Source organism: Lepidochelys kempii, chromosome 25 (genome assembly GCF_965140285.1).
Source record: "Lepidochelys kempii isolate rLepKem1 chromosome 25, rLepKem1.hap1, whole genome shotgun sequence".
Classification (NCBI taxonomy): Eukaryota; Metazoa; Chordata; order Testudines; family Cheloniidae; genus Lepidochelys; species Lepidochelys kempii.
Genome location: NC_136404.1, coordinates 9,372,657 through 9,393,773, shown reverse-complemented (window position 1 = coordinate 9,393,773; position 21,117 = coordinate 9,372,657). Strand labels below are relative to the sequence as shown.

Sequence of the window (21,117 nt, the reverse complement as noted above, 5' to 3'; positions counted from 1 at the left end):
TTGTGCTGCGTCTGATCCTGTTCGCTGCCAGCAATGCTCCATCCTGCTTCATCTGAGAACTATGATGGTCTATGTGGGGGAGGAACATCTAGGCACTGGTGTGTTAATGGAAGAGGCCAGTGCATAGTTCTAAGGGCTCAACAGATCTTTTGCTCCTTGGCCCATGGTTTCAGGTTCCATAGAGGATGCCAGAAGCCACCTACTGCATCGGATTTAAGCCTTAAAAATGAGAGAGAGGTTGTATACAACCCTACTCTGGTCTCCATCTCTGAGTATATTCCACGCCCCCTCTGCTCACACCCACTAACGTCAGACTTGATGCCAGAGAATCTTCTTCTGCTCCAAACTCTGAACCTTCCTCTACGTCCTCCTCGAATGCATTATGGCCTCTCTGTCCTCTTTCAGACACCTCCCAATCAGCATTTTTCACAATGCCCACAAGCAGTGAGGAGTTGTTGTTTTTCATTTGGTTTAGTTATGTAGCTCCCTTTGGATTCCTCACCTTCTCTGTGCATCTCTCTTAGGGTAAAGAGGGTCTCTTTGTGTCTCATCCAGTGCTGGGGACATTGCTGTCATATAACAAATAATAAATGGAGGTCACTTTCCTCAGGAAAGCCAGGGCAGCTACATTTTACTTACTATTTTTGTTGACCTGTCTGTGGTCCTGTTTTACTTGTGCAGAAATGTCCTGTGTGGGGCCTAGCGCCAAAGCTCTTCCACGTCTGACATCGAATAGAAAACATCCATTGCAAATCCAGAGCCTGTAACGGATCCCCGTGTGCTAATAATGGCAGCAGCAAAAATTACCTGTTACTACGAAGGTCGATCAGAAGCCAGACCAAGCCCGTAATTACTTTAAACAAGACTTGTTTCGAAAGTGTCTGACTTACTTTTATAGACGATAGCGTACTGGCTAGGGGACGTGTGCCAACAGTGCCCTCTGCAGGATGCCAGCAGAGCAGCTAAACTGTGGGTCAAAGGCCCTATGCTGCTGACCTCTCTCAATTTTTTCCTCTGACTCAAGCAGTAGCACTCGCTTTAAAAGTGCGCGCACCTCTTCTCCACGGCTGCTGACAAGCTACCAGGAGCTACAGTGTACAGTACAGTAAGAATCCTGAAATTTCTCAGGGCGGGGGGGGCGGGGCACAGATTTGATGCAATATATTTTAGTTGCAGAGCTGTCGCATTGCCGCTCTCGTTTGTGGCTGTAGCACCTAATACACACACAGCCACACGGAGACTGTTGTACTCTGCTAGAATTCAGAGATGGGAGAGAATCAGGCAGTGCCGGCAACCTCCGTCCATTCAAACAATCGGGAGATTGGTTCTAAAAATCTCGTGGGTTTTGTTTGTTTTTTTTAACGAACCAATTTTGCTCCCTTTTTGTTGGGTTGGTTGGTTGGTTTATTTTGGCAGGGTTGTTGGGGATGGCTTTTTACCATCTGGCTTTTGAGTTGTTAGGATAAATGAGGGTCGTATTTTCAAGATATTTTTTTCACAGCCATGAGGATTAGACATTTTTTTTAAAATGAAAGCAGAGATTCACGTGCCAGCACAGGACTCCAAGAGCTGGGACTTCAAGGAAAACACTAAAGAACACCAGGCTTGGGGTAAAGTTGGCAACGCTCGGTTTTGCCTGTTTCTTCCACTTCATCCCCAATCAGGAGATTCTCCAAGGCCTTGCCCGGTCTAGTTTTAAAAGTCCTAAGCAATCGGACTGCCACCACCTCCCAGGGGAGAGTCATTCCACGTTCCAATAGATCCCACTGTTAGCTGAATTATCAGGAAGAAATGGCCTCGTGCTACTTTGGCAATGACCAGCTATGCTTTAAAGGGGAGTTCCTACCACAGTTTCAATTTCTGTCCTCCACTTCCCCTCCCCACCTTCCCCCATTGAATTAATTCCGCTGAAATAGCAGTTTTTTCTCCCAGGTGTTCTTGATCTCCCCCTTTCTTCCACTTGAGGGGGTTTGTGCACAGACCGTTTTGTTTGCATGCTGTGTCCCTCCTAAAAATCATGCAACTTTCCAGCCTCCCACGCTGCCCTTTAAAGCAGTGGTTCTCCACCCGTGGTACATGTGAACCCCTCAGGGTAGGCAGAGCTCTTCCAGGGGGTACAGCAACTCATCCAGAGATTTGCCTGGTTTTACAACATGCTACTAGCACTAGCCGAGCCAGTGCAAACTAAAACGTCGTACAGACAATGGCTTGTTTATACTGCTCAATACAGTATCCACCAAAATGTAAGTACAATATTTGTATGCCAATCGATTTATTTTATAAATGATATGGTAAAAATGAGAAAGTGGGCCATTTTTCAGTCCTAGTGTGCTGTGACACTTGTGTATTTTTAGGTCTGATTGTGTAAGCAAGTCGTTTTAAAAAGAGGTGAAACTCGGGGTTCACAAGACAAACCAGACTCCTGAAAGGGGTACAGGAGTCTGGGAAGCCGGTGAGCCACTGATTTAAAGTACTTGCAAATGGAAATAAAAGGGGTTTCTGCTTTTCTTTTCTTTTCTTTTCTTTTCTCTCTCTCTCTCTCTCTCTCTCTCTCTCTCTCTCTCTTCTACTTTATGATATATAAAGAAGCCCTGGATGTTTTCGCTGGAGGCATTCCTGGAGGACCAGAGGAGTGGGAGCTTTCTTAGCTCTTAACTGAGGTGGTTAGGTCTGTAACAAGATTGTGTGTATAGCTGTTATTTCCCTCTATGGGGTGGACCATGTCAGGCCTGTTCATGTCTATATAGGTGTCAACTAATGTCAGCGCCAGCTGAGTTCTTCTGAGGGGCAGCTGTTGTCTTTGCAGGACATTACTGGCGGTGGCGTCACCGTGAATCTGGCCCTGCTCCCACTGAAGTGACGGGAGTTTGCCATTGGCTGCACCGGGAGCAGGATGGAGCCCTACGTATGACTGCCTTAGCGCAGCGTTTGGTATATGTGTTCTTCCTCCACCAGGGAAAGGAGAGGATATAGTCTCTCCCGGCTGTGGCTGTGGGGAGAGACAGGCTAAAAGTCCTACCCTTTGTCCTTCTGGGCCTCAGTTCCCCATCTGTACAGTGGGGATAAAAGCCCTGCCTTGCCTCGCTGGAGTGCATTAAAGATTGCAGGGATCTCTGATGTTACAGTAAGGGGGAGCTACAAGGGAAGAGTTCAGGTCAACTGTACCTGTGTTACCCACTCGTGATCCACCAAGGGCACCCATTTCAGCCTCCTCAGCTGTCCCGTCTCTTGGGCAGAGAACCACGTCTCTTCCCTTCCTGACTAGGGTTTTTCCAGGCTGCACAGTTCCCTGCCTGCGCTATAATATTCCCAGCCAGCCGTGGGGTCTCAACAGGCTAGCATCTGTGCTTTGCTTTCTCCCCAGAGGTTATGAACTACCCAGTTACAAGATACCACCCAGCTCTTCCTAAGCAAGCACATTTATTCTTAAGGTGAAAGCATTACAGAGAGCACCCATTAAAAACAATCAAAGAACGTACACGCATGCTAAAAAGCTTCCCAGAGGTCACCCCGACTCCAACCTTGGGCTCTGGTAGATGTGGGTTTTGAAGGTCTGACAACCGGGTTTCCTTGTGGTTACAACTTCAAAACAGTCTCAGATTCAGCACCAGAACCCCGGGTTAGCAGTTCAGCTGTTCCTTTATACAGCTCGGGCCTTTGATCTTGTCTCCAGGAACAGTTCACCAGCAAACAATGACCCACTCCTCAGGGCCTAGCTTCCAAAGGCTGGGTTTCTGCATAACCAGAGGTGGGGGAAATTACATTCACTGCCCCCTGGGTATTTCCCAAGAAATGCACTTCACACTTCTTATCCTGTCTGGCATGTTTTCAGTACAGTTCTTTGAACACACAGACCTCACATCACATCTCCCTCCAGAGAGGTACATACAATCCTGACCCACAATAATACATAAACTTAATACAATCGGGTTTAATGAGGATATTGCAGGAAATCACCCTACCTCTCTCAATAAGAACCTGCGGGCAGGTCTACACGTCAAATGATACAGCTGTACTGATGCAGAAACACCACTGTAGTACCTCAGTGAAGACACTAATCCACCTCCAGGAGAGGCGGTAACTATGTCAACAGGAGAAGCCCTCCCATCGACACAGCGCTGTCTGCCCCAGGGACAAGGTCAATATAACAGCGTTGCTCAGGGGGGTGGATTTTTCACACCCCTGAGCGATGTAGTTATACCAATGTAAGTTTGTAATGTAGACCTGGCCTAAGATATGAAGCTGGATATGAGTTAGCAGTGTGCCCTTGTTGCCATGGAGGCCAACGGCGTATTGGGCTGTATTAGTAGGAGCATTGCCAGCCGATCAAGGGAAGTGATTATTCTCCTCTCTTTGGCAATGGTGAGGCCACACCCGGAGTATTGTGTCCAGTTTTGGTCCCCCCACTACAGAAGGGATGTGGACAAATTGGAGAGAGTCCAGCAGAGGGCAACGAAAATTATTAGGGAGCTGGGGCACATGACGTATGAGGAGAGGCTGAGGGAACTGGGGTTATTTAGTCTGCGGAAGAGAAGAGTGACGGGGGATTTGATAGCAGCCTTCAACTACCTGAAGGGGGGTTCCAAAGAGGATGGAGCTCAGCTGTTCTCAGTGGTGGCAGATGACAGAACAAGGAGTAATGGTCTCAAGTTGCAGTGGCGGAGGTCTAGGTTGGATATTAGGAAACACTATTTCACTAGGAGGGTGGTGAAGCACTGGAATGGGTTCCCTAGGGAGGTGGTGGAATCGCCATCCTTAGAGGTTTTTAAGGTCAGGCTTGACAAAGCCCTGGCTGGGATGATTTAGTTGGGGATTGGTCCTGCTTTGAGCAGGGGGTTGGACTAGATACCTCCTGAGGTCTCTTCCAACCCTGATCTTCTATGATTCTAAGACTGGAATCGAGCTAATAAATAACAGTTCGGCAACAGAGCTGAAGGATCAATATGTGAAACCACAGGTGACTCTTTTAATCCATGTATTAAAGTGCTTCTGGGTCCCATTTCAAAGGCAGATGAAATTATAATAGGTTTCCAGACAACAAACTTAGTCAACTTGAAGTTTAAGGTTGCTAGGAGACATGAGTTACCAAAAATATCTACCAAGAACATTACAGTTGAGACCCTAATCATTCAAACGCATGGAAATAATCAGTCAAAGTAATGGATATGGAGAGTCTAATGCACTTAAATTCAGGTGTTCTTGTAAAGATGTTATTGTGGCATTATCCTACTGCTAACTGTGTGCTAGGCTCTGTGCAAAAGGGTCTGAAGGCGAGGTCACTGCCCCAGAGACTTTATGATCTAGGTAGAAAACATACAAATGCGGGAAGAGGGGTAGCGAGCAGCAGGAATTGACTCTGCATTGAGCATTCCAGGGGTTTTGTTCAGATGTGATTTTGGGGAGAGAAGGGTAAAATACGTAGGTGTTTAGTTTGCTAATGCGGCACGTTAATGTTTGCATTAGACATTCCCAAAGCAGCTTCAACTCTGACCTGAGCTATCAAAAAACTATACTTCTCTTTTCCAGTTTTACTTACTTTTTAGGTCGAAAAGCCTCAGAATACTCTCAGCAGTTACAGTCACATATGTTGGTGTTCTGACAGCTGTGCCGTGAAACACTTAAACAATGGGCTGTGAGGTGGATCCCACAGATGCATTCCAATCAAATGTGTATCTCAATTATCCCATTATTTAGACAGTACAGAAGCCACGTTGCTTTGTATCTATCAATGGTATGTAACTGAAACGTATAGTCTCACACCTAATGCTGCAAAACGTACAGTTCCTCAAATTGCCAACTATTTTTGATTCATTCAGTCTCCTTATAAAAATCCTGTCACTTGGCATCGTATCATAGTTGTTAGACAAATCATTCATCTACTGTATCACACAAAAACAGAGCACAAAGGCAGTAGGATCAAAGTTAAGGTTGGTTGGAGAATGTCTAATGGACCGTTTTTTTATGTCTTTTTTTTTTAAAGGGAATGTATGAACTTTAAGGGACTGGGATCTTTTCTGAGTGACTTTAACGAATAATCTCCCCACATTTTACCTAGGGAGGTGGAAGGAGATTCCACTTTAGAGGTTTTTAAGTCCCGGCTTGACAAAGCCCTGGCTGGGATGATTTAGTTGGGGTTGGTCCTGCTTTGAGCAGGGGGTTGGACTAGATGACCTTCTGCAGTCTCTTCCAACTCTAATCTTCTATGATTCTATTATTTTAATATTTAGGCATCGTTAATGATAACATTCTTGGCTTGTATTTTTAATGTCACTTGACATCTAGAATTTGAGGTTAACAAAGTTTTTTGTCTGAGAATTTCCATAGGTTTTTAAAATAACCGCACCTTGAACATGAGTGAAGAGTCTAATCTAGGCCTCCTATTCCCTGCCATAGACAATTTGGGGCACCGAGAGTGGAGAGAGGCCCATGGTGGTGGGGGTCCAATGCCCAATTCCCAGTGCTGCTCCCCCCTCTTAGGAAATTTGAACTTGACAAGTCAGCTGCACCAGAAAGATTGACCTGCCAATGCTGCCCAGTGTGGAGAATTTTAAATAACGCTTCTTTTTTCCCCAGCTAATCTCCAAGCGAGTTTGCCACACAGAAACTTTGCACAGCAGCATTTGTGGTAGAGGAGGGGGATCCTAGTTCAGCAAAGCACTTAACTTTAAGCTCGTGCATCCGACCCATTGACGTCAGCGAAGCGAAGTCCAGCGGAGAATTTGATCTCTCATGCATCGCCATCATACTGAATTAAAACCAAGCGGAGGGCAATCACATGGGAGTGGTAGAAAGCATGGATGTGCTCTGTCTATCTGTCGGTGTATTTATGTAGCTCCCATCACTTCAGGAGAAGAACACTTCCCTGAGGGGCCTCTTGGAGTCCATGGTGTCAGAACTAGGGCAGGGCTTGTCTTTATTGGTATCTCGTGCAGTGCTGAGCACATCGGCGCTTAGCAAGTAATGAACGTTAACTCCGTTTTTGCAGAGCTTGGTAGTGCTGACAAGACCAGGCAAGAATAGGGATGGGCTTGGCATTTACCAGCTTGGGTAGAAGCTGACACTTCAGCTCACGTCCCTTTGCCTTTGACAAAAAGCTATTTGATTATTTCCCCCTCCTACCTCCTCTTCCCCACTATTTTCCTCCCCAGTCACCAGAAGCCCTCGTTTTAAAAAAGCCAGCCAATGGGAAACCGGGGAGCAAGTTGTTCCCGGGGTGCATTGGGAAGTGCAGCCCACGGAGGGGAGAAGTCAGCAGTCACGACTCTGGGAGTGTAATGCAGCTTGCCGCAGCGCTGATTATGGGGTGGGTAAAGCTTGCCACCTCCGGCTCATTGTTCCAGGAGAAGGCGGTTGAGTGAGGCATGAGAGAGACAGTTTTCAGGTGGGTAGCTGATATGTGAAACGCAGGCAGGCTGTGGGAATAGGCTACTTTAAAATACTCCGTGCTGAAGGCGGGATCTGAGTGCCTAGCAGATCTCGCCAGCCATGCAGGAGTCCCAGGTAATTGCAGATGTTGGGGCTTGTTAGCGCCGTGGCCCTCATTCATAGTCTAATAAAATGGGCTCAATCCTTCAGCTAAAGTACAGGCCATCAATGACGATTAGGTAGGATGGGCAGGGATGGTGTCCCTAGCCTCTGTTTGCCAGGAGCTGGGAATGGGGGACAGGGGATGGATCACTGATGATTCCCTGTTCTGTTCATTCCGTCTGGAGCACCGGACTTTGGCCACTGTCGTCAGACAGGACACTAGGCTAGATGGATCTTTGGGCTGACCCAGTGTGGCCGTTCTGATGTTCTGAAGAGGCTAACGGCAGCAGAACAGAGCCAGTTGTGCTGGGCAGAGGAAGGCAAGGTCTGTAGTGGCCTGGCAGACCCCTTCCCAGCCCCAGCTCTGCAGAGGGCAGTCAGGAGCGTGACTAGGAAACCCAGTGGATCTCCGGGGTGTTGCGAGCCCGCATTGCAGCTGGCAGAGTTTGGTGGCACAAGGATTGAATGGGCCACAGAAAGTGAACTCCTTCCCTTACCCGTGGGCTCTCCAGCTGCGTGTCGAGGCACATGGGTGAGGAGACGGGGATGGGAAGTTTGTCCTGCCTGCCATGCGCTGTCATATGTCCATGTTGCCGTAGAGTTTAAGGCCCAAAGACACCAGCAGATCATCTCATCTGACCTCCTGTGTCTCCCAGGCCACCAATCCCACCCAGCTACCCGCCCACTAGCCCAACAACCAGAATTAGACCAAAGGATTACAGCCCTCAGGAGACTAAACTACTGAGTGCCATAGGCAAAGAATAGGAGGGAGCATGGTGCACCAGTTGCCGGGAATTGATGAAGTGAGATGTGTCCAGATGATCCTGGTAAGCGACCTTCACTCTGTGTTGCAAAGGAAGGTGAAACCCCCCACAAGATCACCGCCAATGTGACCTGTCAGTGTCCTCAGGATGAGCCAGGCCTTCTCTCAGCAGGGCTGCCAGTCTGGCACCTTTCCCCAGTACTAAATTCACTTGTAGAAAAGGAAAACACATACAGCTGGTTATAGACTGTATCTTCAGATCTCGGTTTCAGCTTCTCTCTCATTCAGCTACGAATCCCCTGTTGGATCTAGATCTGCGAAAGAGGAGGCTAGGATTTATTTGACTGCTGTTAGGGCTTCTGTTATCAAGGTGTTCTCAATCCCACAGGCGATCTTTTTACCCACCTTTTACATTTCCGCCCTCCTTTGATGCTCCTTGCGGCAACGTGCTGCAGATCTGAGAGGAGGGACCAGTAGGAGAGAGGGCTTGGAGATGGGAGGGGTGCGCGGCTCCCCGGCCAACACCCCAAAGCAAGGTCACTGTTTTTCATTCACAGCCTGAATAAAACAGCTGTGTGAAAGCTCAGAGAGGTAGCCTAGGTTTGGGACCATTTGTAATACAGAAATTGATTCTAGCTGGGCTCCCCATCCAAAGAAGGAAGATATTTACAATGAATGAGACCTTTTGTTCGGCACAAAGTGAGTTTGCGATGAATCCAATGAATTAATAAATACTCTAGTAAAGCCGTACCAATGCATGTCGCATGAAGGGGCTTCTTAGCCTGCAGGCCTGGAGTGGCAATATGCAACGTAGATGCATCACTTCTACTCCAGACAGGGCCACTGCGATCCAAGTGAGCTAGTCTGATCTTGCAATCTCAGCACATTTAGGCTGGATTAGAACCTGGATGGAAGTTGCAGGAAGTGGGCTTCAGGAACTGGGGGGCTTGATTGGGTAGGAAGTGCTTTTCCTTCCGAGCCAGTGTTGAAGTAGCGTGGTGCTGATAAGCAGGACCGGATTTAGGGGCAGGTAACCCAGGTGACTTCCTGGAGTGCCAGACTTGGGGCGGGTGCTGGGCTCAGGGCGCCAGGATGTTATGCTTATAAGAAGCACCCGGGATCTTTTTTAGGGGCAAAGGCAATACACCGTGTTTATTGAAGATACAACAATGAGCATATGCATTCAATCACACACACGCACGCACTGTCCTGCCAGTTGATGTTATAGTTACCAGTCCAGAGTCTGGATCAATCTAGTGGCCAGCTAGGTTGATCAAGGGTAGGGAGGAGCCGGGTTCCGTCGGTCGTGACATGATGCTCAGGGGAAATTTTGGCAGGACAAACCCAAAGTTTCATGGCAAGGCACCCTGTTTATATAGTGATTTTCCTTCATAGGGACCAATGAGTTTTGCACTGTCACACTGTAATCAATTGTTGTTTGATGAGTGTTTGTTTTTTTTAAATAGTTTTTCTTATTTTTTATTTTGTTTTTTTTTATTGTTTTAGGGAGTTCTTTCATGCTGGTTTTGATTACAGCTATTTTGTCCCCGTTGATAGGCGCCTGTCTTATTTTTAGAGTCGTCAATCTGCTTTTCTTTGACATTTCAATAGGGGCGTGCTGCAGCCTCCGGGCGCCCTTGCGTCTGTCTCCGGTTCCTCCCTAGACCATCTGGTTCAGCCCTGGCCTTTACACTTCTCTTTTAACACACACATTCCTCATTCACACACAAAACAGAATTAATTTACACAGAACATTTTGAACAGGAACATCAAGTTGCAATGCAAAAGAAAACAATCCCGGCATTCTTTTACTTATTTTAAAATGCTAAACCCACAACAAAGTGGTGACCCTCAAAGGTCTGTTACTGCCTTGAAATTAGCCCAAACACAAAGGAATTCTGGTGGTTGCCCTTCTGCCAGTGGCATATTAGGCCATTCCTTTCTGCTATTCAAAAAGGGTGGCCGGCAGGATATGGTTAAATCATCCATCAATACATTTAATACATGCTACATTATTATTTTATTCTTCTTTATTTTTTATTCTAAATTATGCAAAATACAAACATAAAATCCTACTACGCCAAGGGCAGGTATTCAAAAGTTTAACAAATGGGGAGGGCACCTGGGGCTCCATTTGAACTAGGGCCAGCCCTGCTGGTAAGCAGTGCCATCCTTCAGATGCAATGGAAAATGTGAGGTCCTGGCTAGATGTCATTCAACATTCGTGGCTGAAGCAGGGGTTCTAGCCCCAGCACCCGGGCCAAAACCCCAGTGTGGGCAAGTGCATCCTGCCTTCCTACATTTCTGCCTCACAGCCTCCGTGGACGTCCTCTTCGTCTTCGCTTCCCACCCTTAATTCTCTGTGTGCTGCGAAGCAGCTGGTGCGCTCCACCCAGAGCCTTTCGGTGCAGGGCCCAGTGACCCTTCCGTTTCCAGTGGATCCTTCAGGGTAAAAAATGCTACGGAAACAGGATTGTTGTTAGTGTACCCATAATGGGCAGATCTGAGAGGGCCTGGGTAAGATCCAGAACCATCTTGCATCTCAAGGGGAGATTACCTTTCCACTGGGAGAGGCAGTGACCTTGGTGCGTGATGATCATCCAAGAAGTCTGTTCAGAACCCCCCCGTTTGGCGGCTGTAGTTTATTTTATTTTATTTTTTTTGTCTCTTGCTTTCTCCAGAGGATCCCCGACCTGCTGTGCAGAAACATTTGCCGTGTAAAGCTTCCCAGCCCCCACGTGCCCCAACGGACCCAGATGTTGGTGCGGGCTCAGAGCTGCAGAACAGTGAGTGAGTGGCTGGTTTGCAGGGCCTCCGGGCTGCGTTTCCCTGACCCTCCCCGTGACGGGAGTGTGATGGCTCGTGTGGTTCCGTTGCCTCTCCTCATAGACTCGTCGGATGGCAGAGCTCAGCAACGACCCAGCGCTTGGGTCGTGTGAAATTAATGATCTCCTAGGCTTCTTGTAGATTACAGAGCCGTGGAGAGCTCGGGGAATTGGCTGGATGGAGCCTGACCTGGTCTGTGGCTGGACAGAGGTTGATGCTGAGGGTCTGGTCTGCTAGAGGTCAGACTAGATGATCATAATGGTCCCTTCTGACCTAAATATCTGTGAATCTATGAATCTAATCACGGTCCTGACCCTGGCTCCTTCTGTGGCCTCAGACAAGTCCATTAAGTTCTGTGCCTCAGTTTCCCCAGGTGGCAAAGGGGATCATACTGCTGCACCTTAGCTCCTGTCTGGCAATGTGAAAAGTACTAATCATTGCTTTCCACGCTGAAAGAGCTTGCCAAAGACAAGCTAATTCTTCTGACACCCGTCAACTCCCCTAATGCCTGCTGAAGGTACGTCTACACTCCATACACCGGCATGTGGAGTACACCCCCTCACCCCCACCCTGGCACCAGTAGAAATGGCAGCATAGATGGTGAGGCACAGCTCAGGCGAGTGACAAGGGAAGCCTCTGTGTGTGTGTGTGTGTGTGTGTGTGTTTGTATCCTACACAGCTCTCTGCAGCCCAACCAGCACCTCCCCTGTCTACACTGCTCTTTTTAGCAGCGTGGTGCCCCGCTGCCTCCCAGCGGCTGGAGCCATTCCCCGCCGCAGCTATCCAGCAGGTCTCTGCTGTGGAGCCTTTCCACGCCCCAGGGAAAGGCTCCTGTAGTGGGGAAAGCCTCTGGCAAGGGGAAGGCAGTGAGGAAAGGCTCTGACAGCAGGGCTCTGCCTCCTCCCACCAGAGCCTTTTGCTGACACGTGTAACTACACACCGCTGTATGGATGCGGCCTCCTTTGTGCCATAGAGATGGAGCCCGAGATGGAGCCGCATCAGCCGCAGTTTCCAAATAGGGAAACGGAGGCAGGGGAGTTAAGAGACTTGCCCAAGGCCATAGAGGATGGCAGGATTACAGTTAGAACTCAGGACTTCCTGGCTCAGACACCTATGTTCCGGATTGAATTCTCCAGAGCGGTCATCTGGCATGCGTTACAAATCCATCTATAAAGCAAGCCTCTCTCCCCCACTCTTGGCCTCCCCACCTTAACAGTGTCTCTTTAAAGAATCCTGGTGACCTGTGAGATCCTTTGTTCTCGCAACAACCCGGAACTGTGCCTCTTCTGGGATCAAGCTGGAGAGCCACCGAGCTCTGTCTGCAGCAGAGCTGAAATGATGATCTATCAGGGAGTGCACACAGGCCTCCAAATCCGACACCCTAACGCTCTGATGGAACATCAATCCAGATAGAAGCCAGCTCCGGCCCCCTTAGGAGCGGGGGAGCTGGAGCTGACGGAGCTGATTCCGCAGCCTTGCGGGAGCAGGTTGTTTGTTTCCTTTATTATTTGGAATAACAAAATAATGAGTCTCCAGGTCTCAGCAGGCCAATTGCCAGGGTCGCTGGGTGATGGGTCCCATTCAGGAGGGTGTTGGTAGCATGGGTCTCAGGGCATCTAGTGTGAATGGGACGCTCGGCCCCACCCCAAGGAATGTAGCTGGGTGCTTAGATGCCCTGGGGATGCTGAGCGTGGTGTTAATGTCCAGCTACACAGAGAGGATTTTCACCCATCTTGTTTGAGTCTGTCCCAGTTTCAATGCCATGTGGCTGCTTCTTGCCAGGTGGGTTTCCAAGATCATCACCCCCCGAGTTTGCACCCGTCATTATGCTGGGTTGGGGCAATATTGCTTGGTGGCCTCTGTTCCGATGTGGGAACGCAAAAGCATCCATCCTCTAGGCAAGCCGCTGGGCATGGCAAACCCTGCTTCCCATCTCAGAAATCCGTGCAGTCTCTACTCGTGCTGAGAGGAAACCTAAGTCCCAGCACTGTCCTAGGGTCCTAGAAACCGCTCAGTTAGGAGTAAGTGGAGCCAGTGCAAAGTTCTTCTGTGTGGAATATTCTCTAGGGCTTTGCCCAGACTGGGTTTAAATGTCTCAAGCAATGAGGTTACACCCTTTCCCTTGGGAGACTCTTCCATAGTCAAGTAGACCTCCTTATCAATGGACTAATAGACAATCCAGTGTACCCGCTGCAGAGCAGTCCAGGAACCAGCTATCTTCTGAGATCTAGTGGGTGGAAGTATTGCCTAGTAGACGGAGCATTGGACTTGGACTCAGGCGACCTGCATTCTAGTCCCAGCTTTGCTACTGGTCTGGTGGGTGATCTTTGGCAAGTCACCACTCTGTGCTTCGGTTTCCCCACGTGCAAACAGGGATAATGGTACATATCTCCTTTGTAAAGTGCTGGATAAGAAAGAGGTATTATGCAGCCCAAATTTGGACTTCCCCAAGTCTCCCCCCTCCACTTTCCCCGCCTCCGTGGGGTTTGAACCCTGCCAGTGTCTGTAGATGTTGTTGTATTTCATAGGCATGTGTCCCCTGTGATCAATAGGAGTTGCCTGGGAAGACCGAGAGTGGTCTGTGTCCTGCATGTGGTGGATCTATGGCTGCTAGGGGACTATGCCATGCTACGATCGTCATTGCAGTGGATGTCCCGTAGGTTCGGAGTAGCCATGCAGAGGTCCCCGTCAGGCGGCTGGAATCTTTTCCTGCAGTTCCTCTGATCACAGAGGTTGCTGGAGCTGCCTGTGTGGTACATGCAAGGCGGGAGAAGAGGCGTGTGCATTAGGAGAAAATTGGAGCGCATGTGAAGTGAATGAGGCCAAGTAAATCTGCTTTCTGCAAAGTAGGCTCTGAGCTTTGTGATAATGCCGGGGCTGGATTGAATTGCTGGAAGCTGGGGCACCCGCCTACTAATGTTGGGAGTGAGCAAAGCCCATCCATGGGAGAGGCGCCAAGCACGTGTGAGCTCTGTGATAAATCTGCTGCCACTGGCTACAGAGTGTCTCTCTCCTTTGAAAAGGGTTCCCATCCTGGGGCTGGCTCCTGCACTAAACAGTCTGCAGGGACCTGCCCCGTTATCAATGGAGTTCCCAAATTTGGTGCTATGGGTCAGTCACTTTGTCAATCTGTGTCTTTTCACCATGCCACAGATCGAATGCAGGGCCCAGAGGTGCTGGAACCAGGCGTGCTGGGGGTGCTGCCGCACCCCTGGCCTAAGTTTCCTCTAAGCTGGGCAGCCGTGTAGCAGACTATTAAGGGCTGTGCAGGCACTCAGGGCTGCAGTGGGGAGAGATGCCTGTCCCCCGGCCCCAACCCAGCCCAGCCATGGACCTGCTGCGGCCGGGGGAGACGTGCCCCTGCCGCGGCCCCAACCCAGCCCGGACCTCCTGCGGCCGGGGGGAGACGCGCCCCTCCCACAGTCCCAACCCATCCCCGGTGTCACACATCACCTCCATATTGGTGCCCATAACAAAATTCATTCCGCACATGGGTGGGAATAATTCGAGCAAACGCTGCCCTGGGCTGTAAGTGGTTTCCATAACACACAGGGTGTACCGTTTGGTTCAATGGCTCTCAGCACCCCCACTGTACAAATTGTTCCTGGCAGGGCCCCGTCCAACTGGTGGGGGCATCAATCCAGGCGTGACTGGGTCAGGGACCGAAAGGCCCTTAACATCTGACCATGTGGGGGATGGTCTCAAAGAAATATGGCCCCACTGCTTTGAAACCCTCCAGTCCTGGGTCCTGATCAAAATTTTGCATCCTTTCCTCTAGAACTGTCCAATCCAAACCCCAGGGTTCTCTTCCTCCTCCTTTTCTTCTGTCCTACGTGGTGCTTGAATCACATAGGGCCTTAGTCTGGGGCCTCAAGGCTCATGCCATCTTAATTACTCAGAAACATCCTGCCAGGGATTTTATCCCAGTCAGGGGCTGAGAGGAGAGGAGGAACTGATGCTGAGCTCAGTTATTACACATTTTAGAGCCAATTAGAGGTCGCTGGACAGCCCGGAAGTCGGGGCCGCAGGTTTAGGCGAAGAGGGAATGTATGTCAGAGCAGTTCAATGAAATGCGACTGGTAAAGGGCAGCGAACAGGATTCCAGCTGAGGAGCAGGAGCTGAGGAGCATTAGGAGCTTTAAGCGTCTGTGGACTTCAGTAATTTAGCAGGACCTGCGTCAGATTTCTGCTGGGACGGAGCTGGCCATCCTTAAGGGTCAGGAGGGAATTTTTTGCTGGCTTGTCTGTCATTGCTTCTGGGCGTGGGGTTGGAGTGGTGGTGGCTGGGTTATATTTTTTTAGTATTTAGAAGTTTTAAAATTGAATAGGCCCGAGCTGTCCTTCAGACATCTCAGTCACAAGGGATTCCATGGCTGCTTCTGGGCCAGCACTGCTACGTGAGGGTGATTTACTGATAACAGGAAAGTGCACGCAGAGTCTGTCTTAAAGGAACAGAGGACTCCTCACACCAGATCAGCCCAGTGGTTTATTTAAATCCAGTGTCCTGCCTCCCGCAATGGTTAATGCTTTGAAATGACCCACGAGTCCCCTAGCAAATTGTGCAAGGCTGCATAGTGGGAGGGAAAATTCCTTCCTGACCAGCTGATGCCCTGAAGCTTGAAGTTACTGATCCTAGCATGTCTTGCTGTCAATAATATTGCTCTTAAAAGTCCCCAGTCCTTGAGAAACACAGCCCCAGTATTGGACTCTCTGGCCCCTCTGGGCAGTGCGTCCCACAGGCTGTGTGAAGAAGTGTTTCCTTTCATATGTTCTAAACTTACCAGCCCTAAATTTCACGGAGCGACCTCTCACCCTCGCACTGTGGAGCAGGGTAAAACGCAGGGACTGATTGCGTTCCACGTGTATGAGATTTGGATGGGACGAAACCATTATTGCATGTCAAGGAGAGCCTGGCACATTTGTCCAGACCTCCTGACTGGGCCAGCCCCATTGGGCCTGGAGCGACACTCTGTGCCACCATGCAAGAGACAAGAATTTAAGTCACCCTTAAACCCAGTGGGTTTAAGTCTCATCCACACTGAAGCCCCTTTACATCTCTTGGGTGGTATAAAGGTGTGAGGAAGAGGATGGTCTGAGCACACTGTACTACAGCTATTCTGTACTTCTCATGGGGGTCATGGGAAGCAGAGAAAAATTATGGCTGCCCAAAGGATGCTGTTACTTGGACAGGGAGCGGGAAAGGCCTCTGGCTGCATTAAGACACAGAGAAAGCACAGGGGGCTAGAAGACACTTTTTCCCTCCCTCCCAGTCTGTTCCTGCCCCAAACACAGGACAAGAGGAGCTGAGCACTGGGGCTGGTGTCTTGCTCCCCAGACTTGCAGAGGCTACAAACCCTCTAGGCTGAGATGGAGCTTCAAGGCTGGAGGGTATGAAGCAAGCAAAAAGTAGAGGCCTCTCCAAGGAGCTGAGAGGAATCTCCGCTCCAGGGTTGCAATAGCTTTAACAGCTTCTCCTCTACAGACCGGTATTTAAGTGTCAAATATTATTTCAGCCAGTTGGGTCCCAAAGCACTTGGCTACCTGATCGTTCACATTGAGTCCAGCATTTTGGAACCACTAGTGAAATGCAGCCCCCTCTGGGGTGAAACAGAGCTGTTGGTTAACCGCGCACAGCAACAGGAGGTAGAGAATAATGCTGTCGCCAGCTGAAGGCGCAGTGGGAACTGAGGGAGCACGGGGTATTATTCAAATTGAAATTTTACTGTCACAGCGTGACTGGCCCCTTTAAGAGGGGAAGCGGGGGTGGGTCCAGGGCACCTGTATCTGATTACCGGTTGCCCAACTGGGCTTAAGGGAAGGAACCCGAGCCTTATAAAAGAGGAAGCCCCGGCAGAGGTTGTGGTAGAGCTGCAGGAGACTGGGAGGAGGGTGTGGGCCAAGGAGCCAGAGGGCTGAGCTTGGCTACCAAGGGCTGAAGTGGTGGCTTCCTGCAGAGCAGAGTGGGAAAGCAGAAGAGCTCTGGATGGGGCAGAAGACCCCAGAGATGCATAAGACCTTTTGTGTTGTGAGGATGGGCTTTATTTGGGGACCCTGAGGACTTTCTTTTTTTTTTTAACTTTCTCTTATTAAACTAGCCCTGGGTAGGGTTGGCATTAGCCATGAGAAAGACTGTGCGAAGGTTAAAGGAGCCCCGAGAAAAGGGGAAAGTGAGGCTGAGTGCCGCAAAGCCCTCCTTCACAGTGTTACGTTGACCAAGACAATGGGTCTAACCTAGGGTTTCTCAAACTTCTTTGCACCTTGGCCCCTTTCTGACAACAAAAATTACTACATGACCCCAAGAGCGGGGACTGAAGCCTGAAACCGCCTGAACACCCCCCCACCCCACAGTGCCGGGCAGGGGGGCCCAAGCCCAAGGGCTTCAGCCCCAGGTGCAGGTCCTATAACCTGAGCCCCACAACCCAAGGCTGAAGCCCTTAGGCTTTGGCCCTGGGCAGTGGGGTTGGGGCTTGGGCTTGGGTCTTAAGCCACAGCAAGTCTAATGCCAGCTCTGGCGACCCCATTAAAACGGGGTCATGACCCCACAGTTTGAGAACCGCTGGTCTAACCTAACCACCATACACGGCATGTTGTGAAAAGTGTCACTCTTAGAAGATCAGACTTTGTTTCATGTCTCATTTGACAGATATAATACTGTGTTCTTCATAGAATCATAGTCACGCAGGGCTGCAAGGGCCTCGAGGTCACCTAGTCCGGCCCTGTACGCTGAGGCAGGATTCAGTAGCCAGTCCTGGGTCCGTCTGCAAAGCCTGGGATCTCTATGCTCACCTCTCTGGAGTCGCCTGGAAATGAATCAAACACCCTGAGGCTGCCTGCTTTTCTGCACACCGCTGTGCTTTGTTCCCCACGGCTGTCCGGATTGTCCTTGAGCTGGGATCCATACTCCATGCCGCTCAGAGATGGTCTGGGAAGATGTCCTCAGCTCGCCCCACCTCTGGGGGACTGAGATGACCCAGTAGTGGTGGTTCAGACTGGATGCTGCTGTTGGGGATGAAGGTTTGTGGGGCAACGTTAGGCATTATTTTCCCCTGTAATGGCATTTCGCTTTCTTCACTGGCTGCTCCCAGGGTCTTGGGAGGACAAGAAAACTTTAAATGCAACCACTGTGGACAGCTTTGAAATAAATGCCTTGAGCCCTGGATTGATCCTAACTGGAGCTGAAATGCACAGAGAACCGAACAAGTTTCTGGAACTCTGATATTCCACTCTCCCTCCATCCAGGATCATTGTTCTCCAGAACATTCCAGCCCAGAGGCCACCAGCACTCTCTGCCCACTAGGCAGGAGTCTGGCAAGCTTGCTTCCAAAGCTATTCACTCTTCTCTCCCAGCCACGTTCTCGGACGATGTCCAGCTCCATACAGAGTCCAAAAAACTCCCCACCACCACCACGGTTTCCCCACCCAATCTGGGGTACTCTCAGAGGCAGGAGCACCCTGGTATCCTCAGTGAAATGCTCTGTCCAGTAGGGAATTCCCTTTTACTATGGTTGCACCTCATCAGATCCAGAACTGGAGTTAGGTCTGAGCGATGCCATTTAGCTAGACAGTCTCCTTCAAACATATACACCTCTACTAAGAAGCATGTGTGTGTGTGTGGTGGGCCCAGAGGGTGGGAAGGGGGCTTTAAAAGTTAAGTAATAGGAACGTCTCGCTTGGTGAAGACTGAAAGCTGCTGGCTGTGTTGTATCCCCAGACCGCTGTGCATCTGACAATGGTCTATGATGCAGGGCAAATTGATTGGGAGGAAAAATGAAGACAGAAAAATGGGATCAGAAATCAGGAGTTCTTCAAGAAGAGTTTGAAAGCCATGATTCCACCATCAAGAAAAGCTGGTGATGTGACTCTGAAACTATATAGACTGTCATCAGGGGCAGGGGCCGTCCTTTTATTCTGTGTTTGTGCAGCGCCTAACCCAGTGGGGCCCTGAGCCGTGACTGGGGCTTCTAGGAGCTACTGCAAGGCAAGTGGTAACGAGCAATAATCTATTCGGACTAGTGTTAAAGATGCAGCATGGGCAGCTCAACAGATATGACAATTTCCTGCCCTACCTTTATTGACCTTATTGAGTGAAGCTGAAGTTTCTTTGGAGTCCACTGCATTAAAGGAAAGGTTTATGTATTACTGTGGACCGGAATTGTATTAACCTCTGGAGAGGGGAGATGTGAGACCCACTGAAGAAGGGCCAGATGAGAATGGCCTTTAGGAACAAAAAACGTTAAGTGGTTTTGCTGGGGACTATCTAGGGGCAGGAGAATCCAAATCCCACCCCCTCCCCTTCGGCGATGCATAAACCCAGCCTTTTGAAGCTTGTCTGCTGATCAGCTGTTACATGAGGCCAAGATCAAAGGTCCACGCTGTAGAAAGGAAAGACTGAACTATTCCTGGTTGCTCTGAATCTGGGGCCGTTATGAACTTGTCACTTCGGGGAAAGACCCAGCTGTGGGTTTTACAGGGCTGACACCTGCCAGAGCCCAAAGTTGGAGTTGGGGTGACCTCTGGTAAGCTGCTTAGCATGTGTGTAGTTTCCTTTCGTTGTTTTTAATGTGTTCTCTGGGCTGCTTTCACCTTAAGGATAACTGTGCTTGCTTAAGAAGATCTGGCTGGTACCTTGTAACTATGAGCAACTACAGTGTTTGTAACCTCTGGAGAGAAAGCAAAGCCTTTTAAGTGGTTTGGCTTTAGGCAGGGAACTGTGCAGCCTGGAAAACCCCTGGTCAGGAGAGAGAGAGTGATGGGGGTGTGTACCCAAGAGAGGGGACAGCTGACTCAGGAGCTGGACCTCTTCTCCTCCCCCTAGATGAGTGGTTCTCAATCAGGGGCCCACATACCCCTGGGGGTACACAACTCATCTAGAGATTTGCCTAATTTTACAACAGGCTACATAAAAATCTCTAGCCCAGTAAGTACAAATGAAAATTTCAGACATGACTTGTTTATATTGCTTGTGACGGGTGTCGGTCGGTCCTCTGAGCCCCTAGGGGCGATGGAGAGCAATGGTCTCCGTGGCAGGCCTCGGCCCCACCTCCCGGGCGTTGGGGAATTAGCGGGAAGGTGTGCCGGCAAGAGTCAGTAGCGCGCCCCTCAGGCAGGGGAGCGCCGGCCGGAGTCAGTCGCGCGCCCTTCCGGCAGGGGAGCGCCGGGGTAGGGGAACGCAGGCCCACCCAACTCCACTGCGTTCCAGCCCAGGGCCCTGACAGTGGCGGGAGGCAAAGGTCCCGCCGCTGGGTCAGCGGGGCAGTCCGCGCCCACTGACCAAACACACCCACCCCACGGTGTAGTTGGGCCCCTGGGCTACTTCCTACCCGGTCTCTCTCAGGCGGGTTGCTCTGGTCCCTCCAACTCCTCCAGGTAATCCGCTGCGGACAGCTCCGGATCTTCCGTCTCCTCCGGGTAATCCGCTGCGGGCAGCTCCGGATCTTCCGTCTCCTCCGGGTAATCCGCTGCGGGCAGCTCCGGATCCTCCGTCTCCTCCGGGTGTTCCGCTGCGGGCAGCTCCGGATCCTCCGTCTCCTCCGGGTATTCCGCTGCGGGCAGCTCCGGATCCTCCGTCTCCTCCGGGTATTCCGCTGCGGGCAGCTCCGGATCCTCCGTCTCCTCCGGGAAATCCGCTGCGGGCAGCTCCGGATCCTCCGTCTCCTCCGGGTATTCCGCTGCGGGCAGCTCCGGATCCTCCGTCTCCTCCGGGTAATCCGCTGCGGGCAGCTCCGGTTCCTCCGGGTATTCCGCTGCGGGCCACCCCCGCTCGCCCTCGGTATCGGTCTCACGCTGGCCCGGGCTGCAGTCAGGCCCCTCCAGGTCCTCTGGGTATTCAGCGGCCGGCAGCCCTGGTTGCCACAGGCCTTCCCCCCGGTCAGGCTCCTCCTTGCCCAGGGCTTCGCCTGGGTCAGCAACAGGATCGCGAGGGAGCAGCCCGCAGCCTGTGTCTGTCTCCCTCCCTGGTGCTCTCCCCCCTGGGCAGAGGGCCCCACCCTTTGTACTTCCTG

At 50.5% G+C, this 21,117-nt stretch overlaps 1 protein-coding gene across 3 annotated transcripts in view; it reads left to right on the top strand.

The window, feature by feature from the left end:
• The window catches only part of LINGO3 (leucine rich repeat and Ig domain containing 3), a 109,523-nt gene that overhangs the window by 23,363 nt on the left and 65,043 nt on the right, over window positions 1-21,117 (top strand). For 2 of the 3 annotated variants that reach the window (XM_073324102.2, XM_073324104.2), the window contains exon 2: window positions 10,972-11,080. The gene's annotated coding sequence lies outside the window, so the exon portion shown is untranslated. The remainder of the gene's footprint in view (window positions 1-10,971; window positions 11,081-21,117) is intronic. The other variant, XM_073324103.2, reaches the window with a different exon arrangement.